General features: G+C 39.0%; 1 long non-coding RNA gene across 1 annotated transcript in view; it reads right to left on the bottom strand.

Annotated features, from left to right (window-relative positions):
* Positions 1-7075: 7075 nt before the first annotated feature.
* Positions 7076-11863, bottom strand: part of LOC138009492 (uncharacterized) — a 9094-nt gene continuing 4306 nt past the window's right edge. Inside the window, exons 2-3 of the long non-coding RNA XR_011124415.1 lie at positions 8436-8539; positions 7076-7504 (exon numbers count right to left, since the gene is read on the bottom strand). This is a non-coding gene — a long non-coding RNA (uncharacterized lncRNA). The remainder of the gene's footprint in view (positions 7505-8435; positions 8540-11863) is intronic.

Genomic DNA, 11863 nt, shown 5'->3' with positions numbered 1-11863 from the left:
GTGTCGAAAATCGCGGTTTTTCGCAAAATAGCAAAGGGGGGACCAAGGGAATTTTTCAAAAATGGCCGATTTTTTTGGGCAAACTTCGGAAGGTTAAAAAAATAGGAAATACAAGTCGCACAATAGCCTAATTGGTATGTATGGAAAGCTAAACTATCATAGATTTGTGCTATGCAAAAAAACCGCATGAAAAAACAGCTATTAGACGAGAAATGACAGTTTTTTCCAAAAGTGTCGAAAACCGCGGTTTTTTCGCAAAATAGCAAAGGGGGGACCAAGGGAAAATTTTCAAAAATGGCCGATTTTTTGGGCAAACTTCGGAAGCTTAAAAAATAGGAAATACAAGTCGCACAATAGCCTAATTGGTATGTATGGAAAGCTAAACTATCATAGATTTGTGCTATGCAAAAAAACCGCATGAAAAAAAACAGCTATTAGACGAGAAATGACAGTTTTTCCAAAAGTGTCGAAAACCGCGGTTTTTTCGCAAAATAGCAAAGGGGGGACTAAAGGAAAATTTTCAAAAATGGCCAATTTTTTGGGCAAACTTCGGAAGGTTAAAAACCTTGGTCCACTTATGCGTGAAATGACAGTTTTTCCCAAAGCCACAAACCTTGGTTGGTCCCTTATGCGGTATTTTGCATCCGACAAATCTAGGATAGTTTAGCTTTTAATCCATACTAACTAGGCCATTAGGCGACTTGTAATTCCTATTTTTTAAGCCTTTCCGGAAATTCGACCAAAAAATTGGCCAATTTTAAAAAAAATTTCTTTGGTCGCCCCCTTGCTATTTTGTTTCATTTCTCGTCTAATAGGTCTTTTTTTATGCGGTTTTTTGCATAGCACAAATCTATGATAGTTTAGCTTTCCATCCATACCAATTAGGCTATTGTACGACTTGTATTTCCTATTTTTTTTAAGTTTCCGAAGTTTGCCCCAAAAAATCGGCCATTTTTTGGAAAATTTTTCCCTTGGTCCCCCCTTTGCTATTTTGCGAAAAACCGCGGGTTTCGACACTTTTGGAAAAAAAAATGTCATTTCTCGTCTAATAGCAGTGTTTTCATGCGGTTTTTTTGCATAGCACAAATCTCTGATAGTTTAGCTTTCCATCTATACCAATTACGCTATTGTACGAGTTGTATTTCCTATTTTTTTAACCTTTCCGAAGTTTTCCCAAAAAATCGGCCATTTTTTAAAAAAATTTTCCTATGGTCCCCCCTATTGCTATTTGGCGAAAACTCGCGGTTTTCGAGACTTTTGGAAAAAAATGTCATTTTTCTTGTCTAATAGCTTTTTTTTTTTCATGCGGTTTTTTTGCATAGCACAAATCTATGATAGTTTAGCTTTCCATCCATACCAATTAGGCTATTGTACGACTTGTATTTCCTATTTTTTTTAAGCTTCCGAAGTTTGCCCAAAAAATCGGCTATTTTTGAAAATTTTCCCTTGGTCCCCCCTTTGCTATTTTTTGCGAAAAAGCGCGGTTTTCGACACTTTTTGAAAAAATGTTTTTTCTCGTCTAATAGGTCTTTTTTTATGCGGTTTTTTTGCATAGTAAAAACCTAGGATAGTTTACCTTCCGATCCATAGTAATTAGGTTTTTGTGCGATTTGTATTTCCTATTTTTTGAACCTTCCAAAGTAAGACCAAAAATCGTTCATTTTTGAAACTTTTTCTTTGGTTTCCCTTTGCTATTTTGCGAAAAATGGCCATTTGCGATATTTTTAGAGAAAGTGTTATTTTTTGTTGTCTAATATTTTATTTTTCGTGCGGTTTTTTGCATAGTACAAATCTACAATAGTTTATTTTTCGATCCATACTACTAATTAGGCTATTGTTCGACTTGTATTTCCCTATTTTTTAGCCTTCCGAAGTTAGACCAAAAATTCGGCCATTTTTGAAGATTTGCGCTTCCCCCTTTTCTTTAAAGTCCAAAAATGACCATTTTCGACACTTTTTGAAAAAAGTCCTTTTTCTGTCTTTTCAGGGGTGTTTTTTCATGCGGTTTTTTTTGCATAGCACAAATCTATGATAGTTTAGCTTTCCATCCATACTAATTAGGCTATTATACGACTTGTATTTTCTATTTTTTTGGCCTTCCCACGTTAAGCTAAAAAAATGGCCATTTTTGAAGATTTGACCTCGGTCCTTTTCTTTCTTTTTAAGTCCAAAAAATGGCCATTTTCGACACTTTTGAAAAAAAACTCCTATTTCTCGTCTATTACGTGCTTGTTCATGCGGTTTTTTTGCATGGCACATTGTCTTTTGCTGATTGTGGTAAATTTAGTAAAATACTGTAGAATTAGGTTTTTTTTATATTGTTGCATTGTGGGTAATTTGGTCAAGGTGAGTGCATAGGTTTGTTTACTATAAACCTCTTATTAGATGTCAATTAATCGTTGCAAGCAACGACAAGTCAACATTGAAAATTTCTCTCGTTGGGTACTTCTGAACGTCTACAAGAGCAGGTTTTGGCACACCTATTGTTGCAAAGTGGTCTTCTTTAGTTAGACGTGTGGCAAATCTACATAGTGATCACTCTGATGAACTGTACAAATAGTGTAACCATGGACCTCTTGAGGACAGGATGTGGATTAAACAAGGTACTTCGATTTGTAAACTTGACATTTTCACAATAATTTTCCAAAATAATCCATAATTTTCCAGGAAACCATTACACACATTTCACTTTGCTCTGCCTAAAAACCCTGCATATTTGTGACAATACATGATTAAGTTACTGTATTGTCATTCTGCGCTCGACTCCGGATCGAGTGGTCCGGGTTCGGGGCCTGGCAGGGGACATTGTGTTGTGTTCTTGGGAAAGACACTTTACTCTCACGGTGCCTCTCTCCACCAAGGTGTATAAATGGGTACCGGCGTAATGCTGGGGGTAACCCTGCGATGGACTAGCATCCCATCCAGGGGGGAGTACAAATACTCCTAGTCGCTTCATGCTACAGAAACCGGAGATAAGCGCCGGCCTGATGAGCCTTCTGGCTCGTAAGCGGAGACTTTTTATTGTCATTCTGTGGTACAGAGAGCCACCTTGGCTTGGCACGAGTAAGGCTCTGTGAAAAGGTTACACCATAGGAAATAAATATGACAGGATATGGATTTATATTTAGGTCGTTTCATCTTGTTCCTCAGGCACAGGTGCACATGATAAACTAAAGGAAGTGAAAGTACTTTTTGACAAGAGATTACAAAGTGATGTGGCCAAGCTGTCTCCAGATGCCCAAACAAGTAGCTTAGAAGGTTTTCATGCGACTATAAATTTTTGGCACCCCAAAACGATTGGGTTTTCATGGTTAGGTTCATGTTGCTGGTAAGTAACACGACACTTACAACCCCTCCCCGAGTTCACAAGCACTTTGAGTATGCCAAGGACCCAGGTGTGGATACACTGAAACTGTAATGGCTGGAAACCTTGAGCATATATGAACGGCTTCGAAGTGTACTTTTTTTCCTTTTTATTGAGAGACTTTCATCTCTTATCAGGCACATAATTTGGCCAGCCTTCACTTTAATGAGAATGTGAAGAGCACTACAAAAAGGACAGCAGAGGAGAACAAGTGATATCATGGGACATATCCAGAATTCAAGTTGGGTGAGGAGGCTGTTAAAGAGGTCCCAGTACCCCCCACCTACGGTAAGTCTTCATTATTTTATTTGTTTAATGCTTGCCTTGCCAGAAAGAAGTTACAAAACCCACTACCATTTTTTCAAAAAACTGCTAACCTTATTTGTATGATATGTATTTTTTGTATAATACATGTGCAAGTACTGGCATGACGACCAATTCTCCAAGATGTGCCAAATTTGATACATGTACATCTAAATCAGAAGATGGTGATATAGTACCCGTGTTTTATACAGGATGCAGAGGAAGACCAGCAATAGCTATTTCCAAGGAGCAGCTAGAATTGTACCAGGAATATAGCTTCACGCGCGTTTAGATAACGGGGTAATTTTGTTTTTGGTTTAAATTTTTTTTCAAACCAGTTTTAAACTGGTTTTAATAATTGTTTTTTTAGATCACTGCCCATTATAACATACCTGGATATCTTTCTGTAGTTAATTTTATGGAGTATGTATCATATAAGGTAGAGAAATCATTTTAAGATTATTATGATGGATTGTTGTCTCTGATGTTATCATGCAAAGACAGTAGGATTTATTTATGCATGTGAACAGTAATTTTTAGTGTTTAGGGTTAAATTCTCGGCCTAGTGATTAGGTTTAAGCTCTTAATTTGGTTATGACAACTACAGACAGCCAACAAATAGCGCTGAGCGAATTGCGTTTAAGTCTATAAAGCACCCATTTCAAATAGCGCCGAGGAGCAGTATTTAAGTCTAAGCACCCATTTTAAAACGGTTAGCTTTTACTGCGAGTTACGGTTAGCCTGCAGTCTGCAAGTGTCAAACACTGCATTCTAGGTAAGGGTCTGAGTGATCAGGTTGAGGATTTTAGTTTGTTGATGTATATAACTTTCTAGGTTTTAGAGTTGTTTTATTGTCGGAAGAGATTTCTAGTGTTTGGTCACGTTACTAAACGCTCAATCACCTTGTTATTAGCAGGTACATGTACTCGTGCGTGCTAAACTGCCATAATAAAAATAACTATTCTTCTAGCGGTGGGAGCTAATAGGGAACACTGTACATGTACCAGTAAATCAGTAATAGTAATTTTAAACTTAGTTTTATTTTATTTTATTTTATTTTATTTTCATCATAGCGTTGTATTTAATTTCTGTGGAGTACGTTAGCACATGACGATGAATTTTCAGTTCTCTCTCTACGCTTCCAATCCACTCATACCACTTAATTCATCACCACACAGCCTGCGAGTATACGAACAAAATAAAGGATTCGGAATTACAACTTCTTAACTCTATTACTCGACGTCGCCAAGAAAGGCAAGATATGGAAATACAAATGTTTTTGAAAAAGAAAAATCAATCGAGAAAGCGGCTTTTGCAGGATATGGACGAAGAACTAGATGTGGCTCAGGCACTTGGCTTGTGTGCCGTAGCTATGAAGAGACCAAGGAAAGGACGAAGCGTGGATGAAGAAAGGAGTTCCTCATTCCTCGCGACTCCTTCAAATTCTTCTTGGCCGCCATGTTGTTTAAGCGATAAGCCTCGATTTCAGGAGTAACACTTATTCGTGCCAGTTGTCTCTGAACGAGTAAGGGCTAAGTGGGCGTGAGTTGCTTGGCCTCCTGCGCGGACATTTTTGTGACTCGTCACGCAATCTTTCCTTCCTACGACATACGAATGTCTGCGGATTTCTTTGTGTGCGCAGGAGGCTTATGGTTGCTCCTCTGAGTTTTGGCCGCTAGTGGTGGAACAGTTTCTAGATCCTACTCGCGGCTTTGCCGCCATAATCTTTTCTAATCTAATCGTTTCCACAATCGAAACGTTCATTCTCTTAAGCAGTGCCATTGATTTCTTTGTTGGGTACAGTCATGAGAATTTGGTATTTTATGAAGATTACACTTCTTAAGCTGATAATGATCTTCATTCTCAATACCTGGCTGACTGACATTTCATTGACATTGTGAGGAGAATTTACGTGCTGATCACTCCTGGGAGTCCAAGGGTCAAAAAACGATGACGGCTTAGGCAACAAAAACGTCACTTTAAACTACAACTTTACTTCATGGACGAAGGAGCGCACATTGAATTTTAAAGCTAGATGTGAGCATGCGCATTTTCTACAGCTTTCAAACGGATTGTACTTGTTTAAATGGAGCAAGCGATATTCAACACTTTTATGAAAGAAAGGACTATTGAACCGATGCTGTATGAAACTATTAATCAGTTTCAATTTGCGTCTGCATTCTTTCAGCAGTTTCGGAATTCTTCCCTTTAACCATATCAAAGAACCTTTTCAAACACCCTCGATATTTGGTTCAACACAATAGACCTTTTTGCAGATACGTCGCCCAGTTTCAAATGACTATACCCAGGGAGTAGATACATATTAATTTGCTCCCTGAGCATCCCACAATGTCTTTCAAAACAACAGAAATCAAAATGGCCGCCGTATCTGCAAAAAGGCCTATTAGCCACCATCAAAAATACCCAAGATAAAATAAAAACAATGCTTATGCAAAATTTGGAGGGACAAACAAAGAGCATTATGGTGTTTTTGATATTGGTTAATGCTGAATGCGGACGTTTACGGAAACCCGAGGGTGAAAGTTTGTGGAGCCACGCACGGAAAGGGTTATTCAACAGATCTACTCCGCATTTCAAAAAAAAAAAAATTATCATTTGCAAAAGTGAACACAAATGCGCTCAAACAAAGCAAAAAGACCAATGTTATAAAAGATAAAATATTTACTGAAAAATACCAGAAAATGTGTAATCTTTATCAAAAGTTCACGCGGCAGCTAAATGACCAAAACCTAAATCTACCGGTATGTTCAAAAAATCGATAACGTTCTTTCTGAGCAAAATATCAAAAAAGGCCAAATTGAAAAACTATCCTACTAATCTACTCCTTAACAAGTATACTTAAGATGAACGTGTTGCTTAAGTAGTTTCAACTAGCTGTAGTGTCGCTCTTAGATCAACTAAATGAGATGGCCATGGTTCAATATGGACTTAAAGGAACGTGGTCTCTAACACATTGCACTATAGAGGTTTTGCACGGGAGCCATGTTGCATGGCAGGAACAATTCTTGTCCCATGGGAACAGATGTTCTTTCTAATGCTAAACATTTTCATTGTTCCTGCCATGCAACACGGCTGCTGTGCAAAACCTCTGTTGTAACTAAATCGAGGATGAGCCATCCACTACTCCCTATGTAAACACACCAGAAATGTATTAATCACGCTTCATCGCCGCCATGTCGGTGGACGAAAACAAGAGATCGTCCACCAGCAATTGTGCATGACGTAATTGTTTACCTTGTGTCTTAAGAGATTAGTTGCAGGCCATCTCTTCTACTTTTTAAGCATTTTTAAGCAGTTCAAATGACATCTCTTCACACATCGTCTTAATTAAACACAACCTGAAATTCTATTTTCAAGAACAATTTATCGTCTTTCACAACTGGAGAATCAAAAAACTTATCGATTGGAGCGAATTTTTCAAAGCCATACCCGGTGCATGAAATTGCATTACGAGGCTTTTGGAAGGCTGACAGATGTGACATCGCTTGTATGACCCGGCTGATGTCGCCGCGACCTCCGGAACCACTCTGATCTAGGACGCTAATAGTAATTGTACCAGAAAAGGGCCAGACTAGGAAACTGTCGTACTCTCCTTGTATCATATGAATGAAAAGTGCCACGTGGGTGCCTCTTCCACTCCCCACTCCCTTGGGGTAAATTCTTATGCCCAGAATCCTTTCTTGCGGATAATTGTACACTGCATCAGTAAAGACTGGTGTTTCGTTTTCGCGAAGTTGAGCAACCTCGGTTATTTTGAAAATGTAATAGGTGTCACTTAAAGATCGCCTTTTCAGAGAAGCTGTCTGTGAAATGGACCTATAATCAATAAGTTTTCCCGTATTAGTAAAAAGTGGACAAAAAACAATTCTGTGGAGATGGATTTCTCAATGATGACTATGGGGGGAGGGGGGGGGGGAGGGAGTAGGGGTTACGCTCCTGATAGATTTAGTTGCCCAGTGGTTTATTGAAAACGTGGATTTGTCTGGGGTTGTTACTTCTCCCGAGTTCACAAACCTGGCCCAGTTGTTCAAAAGAAGGGTTAAGCATATCCATCGGATAAATCACTAGCCATTGGATAGCGCAATTGTCGATATGTCGTATCCACTGGATAGCTCTGTCTATCGCTATCGTTTGAACAACTGGGGCCTGGTTTTCTTTTACGTCCCACAGGATTAAGACATAGAAGGGTTGTGAGATGGGGCCCACGGTTTATCGTCCTCATCCGAGAAGCCTAGGTAGAGAGTCTAAACATTTGTAGAGATCGTTACAAAGGCATATTTATTCGAAGGCTCTGCGTGTAGGTCTGGCCGGAGGTTTAATTCCGCGACCTCCTGCACAGTAACCCAATGCCCAACCGGTCAGCGGTTAAACTCGTTCTTGGAATGGCAAATAATCAAACCTAAAGAATCCTCGTTTTAAACAGATGAAGGCAAATAAACGTCCTAAACTAAAAACAAAAAGCGGTACATAGCGTGGAGAACTTATGTCTCCCTCAACTGCGGTCGACGTCGAAGTTGGATTCACTCCCCAATTAATCTGTGAAAAAGCAAAAATGGGGTCTCCTACCATTATACAAAAAAGCATGACAGTGTGAAATTGTGTCTTTCCTCAAAAAGATCATGACGATTGAGAAGTTCTGAACAACTATTCAAATTTAGATATCCGGATATTCTTTACCAGTTTTCACCAAATATACTGCACAGATCATTGCACAAAGTATTGGTGATAATTCGGACTTGGCACTTGCCTTGTTAGTTTCGGTGTCCACTGTCTCATCTCCCCCGCGGTGCATGTATGCTCCGTGGCTCTTTCAATATCCCCAACAGAAGAGATTAAATTGACTGCCATAACCTGTTGATCAAGCAGAGTTGTCTGCCCCGTGAATTTCGAACAAAACCACGGACAGTTAACATCAGACGACTAAATGTTTCTTTAATTAATTCATCATCAGGCATATGTGAAATTGAAATATCTTTGAACGAGTTGTGCTTAGTTAAAGCAGTTTTCAAATGACTGTCAAAAGTAATGACGCGATTGCAATTGCTACGTTTAATGATCGGTTTAAAAATCTCGTGCCAGTTTTATCAACCCGCGAGGCATGCACGCGCGATTTTTCCCGCGCTTGGAGCAAGTTACATGGAAATGCTACAAATCTGGATTGGTTCATTACGCCGTTTGCTTTGAAGGCCCTTCACGGACAAAATATCGAATGTGCTTGTATCAATGTTATGTTTAATACATGAATGTTATGTGCAATAAATCTACAAGAAAAGATGTCCGATATAAATAAGAGATGCCCAATACAATTAAGGGATGTTTGATACTCCTAAAACATGTTAAATATAATCAAAAGATGATAGATTTAAAAGATTAGTAAGCGGAAATGATTTTGAAAGACAGGAAGTGAATGTCATTACGTACCAGGCTCCCTCGAGAATGCAAGGGCTTTGCCTGAATACAAAATGGCGTCTGCTGGAGCTACTTGTACAATTTGGCTTCCAGACACAGAAAGGTTTCTCATGGGATTAATGCAATAACTACGGAAGCAAAGCAACAACGAAAACGTCACAGGCACTTAGTCCATTCTTGATTCATTCGTTATTCGTAGAATGGAAGAATACGAAAGAATTTAGGTGTTCTAACCTCTAGAATCAGTCATATGTAGGAGAAATTTGCTTAATGGCCTACTTTTAAAAACACCAATTTTTTGGCATCTTGAAAAAGCTGCGATGTCACTTCGAGGGAATTGGGGAAAAAGCGTATACCACAAGGACAGAAGTCCTGTCTCAAAAATACTCAGTATCGACGACATTGACTTCATTTGCGTTAATTGCTAATTTCGGTTTACAGTGTCCCCTAACTAGCGCTCCAGCGCTAAAATGACTAAACAATTAAATTAAGTTCTTTTCCTTTTAGAGAAAACGGGGTAGACCTTCATATACCGGACTAAGATAGCGGAGGACAAAAGAACCATTGTTATTCCGATTAGGCCTTACTAACTAGCTATTGTTATGCTCGCTTTGTTCTTTCGTTTTATGGACATTCGAGTGGTTTTCAGTCGAGTAATTAGTGAATTACTTTGGTTTATGATTACTTCACTCAGTGATTGGCTCAAAGTTCTTGCGCCACTTTTTTGACCAATCAGAAGTGAAACCAAAACCAATCGTGGCTCGCGCGTGAACATTTTCCCGCGCCTTTTGTCGGCTACGTGTAAATACTTCGAATTTTGATTGGTTTACTGGATTGTCTCTGTCCTTTTTGATTAGCCAAAGTAATTACTTTGGTTTTACGACACTCGATTGAAACTCGCTTTAATTATTTTGGATCCGGTATATAAAAGACCAGCCAGAAAACGAAGGTCCTCGTCCCTGTGAACAGCAAGAACTCCATGCACTGCTCTTTGCGAATAGTATGTGGGTTCTTTTTCGTCCCACAGATTTATTAACATTAAAGGGTTGTGAGACGATGCCTATGGTTTATTGTCCTTATCCGAGAAGACTAGAGAGTAACGATTTTGAAGATGTCCAAAAAGGCAGAACTTTCTGGCAGCTTCTGCAAGTATGGGCAAAAAAATTACGTAAAACAAAGGAAACAAAAGACAGGAAACAGAACAACTCCAAATAAAGATCAATCTCAAGTGACCAAAAACATAATGCTTTCTGGTACCTGCAGAAAGACCCCAGCTTCTCCTCAGTTTTAGAGACCACGAGTGATGGCGGCCCGGTGCTCAACCGCGGCGACTCACAAAGAACTCTAAAGAATCGAAATGATTGGTCGTGGCGTCTCGTTTGGGCGGTGCGTTCGTAGCTATTCTTGGTTTGCATCCACGTGATGAGACGGCTATGTTGATGTATAAAACAATAGAAAATGTCCCCACACGCTTTGCATAATAATAGAGTCAAGTTCCCAAATAATAATAATAATAATAATAATAATAATAATAATAACTATCAAAACAATTAGTAAATATTTACAATTTTAAACTACATATCGAAATTATTTACAAATTTTAAAAACTAAACTATATGTTCACGATAGAAAACTATTGTGAATAATTTATAAATTGGAAAAAGACAATTAAGTATTACTAAAGAAAAAGCTAATAAAAAATAATAAATAACTAATAATAGTAATAATAATAATTTAAAATGATGATCTAAAACATATTGGTCTAAAAACTTATTGTACATAAAAAGTCTTATGTATCAAAGAGAAAAATCAGTCAGGCGAAAGCATAAAACATCCGTTAATAATTTATTATGTCAGTCCAGCAAGTCCCTTCTCTGTCTCTAAGTCATTCTCCTGTATATTTGTCTTTCTTCTCCGTGAGCTTGTTCCCCTCAAACAAACTAGGGCAGTCCGCAGGATGGCGAAGGACACTTTCGTTCGAGTCCATGCGATTGTTGTTGCATAGTCCTCCAGCTTCTTTGAACAGATGAGCTCGGCAAGTCTGGAATGGTACTGCTGACACTCCTGAGACATACCTCCTGTTGTGGTGAAAACCAAGGGCGTAAAAGTGCCATTCTCGACTTCTATTATTCTGGATGCATATTTCCGCTTCTTTTCATCTTCGTGCAATTTATATATCTGTTTGGGGCTAAGCTCTTTATACGAGTCCGCATTCGGGTGACATACCCGTATATCAAAAAAGGCGGCCCGTTGTCTCTCTCAGAATCCACGGCAGTGCACATCGAGACGGGCATCTGGTGCTTTGTTTGCTCCCCCGAGAGGTGAGCTCCTCCCCACATCATTTGCTTCTTTCAGCTTCTCTGGGTTTACCACAAGCCAGCTCTTCTTTGCGTTTGGATAGTAGCCTAAAGCTGGACCCGCTGTCAGCAGCTCGTCCCACCACTTTCTGATGTCTGTCAACGCACCCGCTCCAGTGGCATCGTCGGCATACCAGCACTGCTTTGCAGAACTACGAAAGCTCAAGAGAGTAATCAGGGGTTGAAGACTGATTGCATATAAGCTCATAGCTAAAGGATCCCCTTGTGTAGTGCCTTCCGAAGACAAGAGCTCTTTCTCTTCAATAAGAATAAGTCGCACAGGCGCTCTGTAGGTATTTATTGCATAGGTGGCAATTATTGGACATAGAACTCTAACGTTGTGCAGCGCTGCCGCTCTATTAAGCGAATTAATAATAATAATAATAATAATAATAATAATAATAATAAT

Source organism: Montipora foliosa, chromosome 7 (assembly GCF_036669935.1).
Source record: "Montipora foliosa isolate CH-2021 chromosome 7, ASM3666993v2, whole genome shotgun sequence".
Classification (NCBI taxonomy): domain Eukaryota; kingdom Metazoa; phylum Cnidaria; class Anthozoa; order Scleractinia; family Acroporidae; genus Montipora; species Montipora foliosa.
The sequence above is the reverse complement of the archived record's forward strand: the minus strand, read 5'-3'. Positions and strand labels throughout refer to the sequence as shown.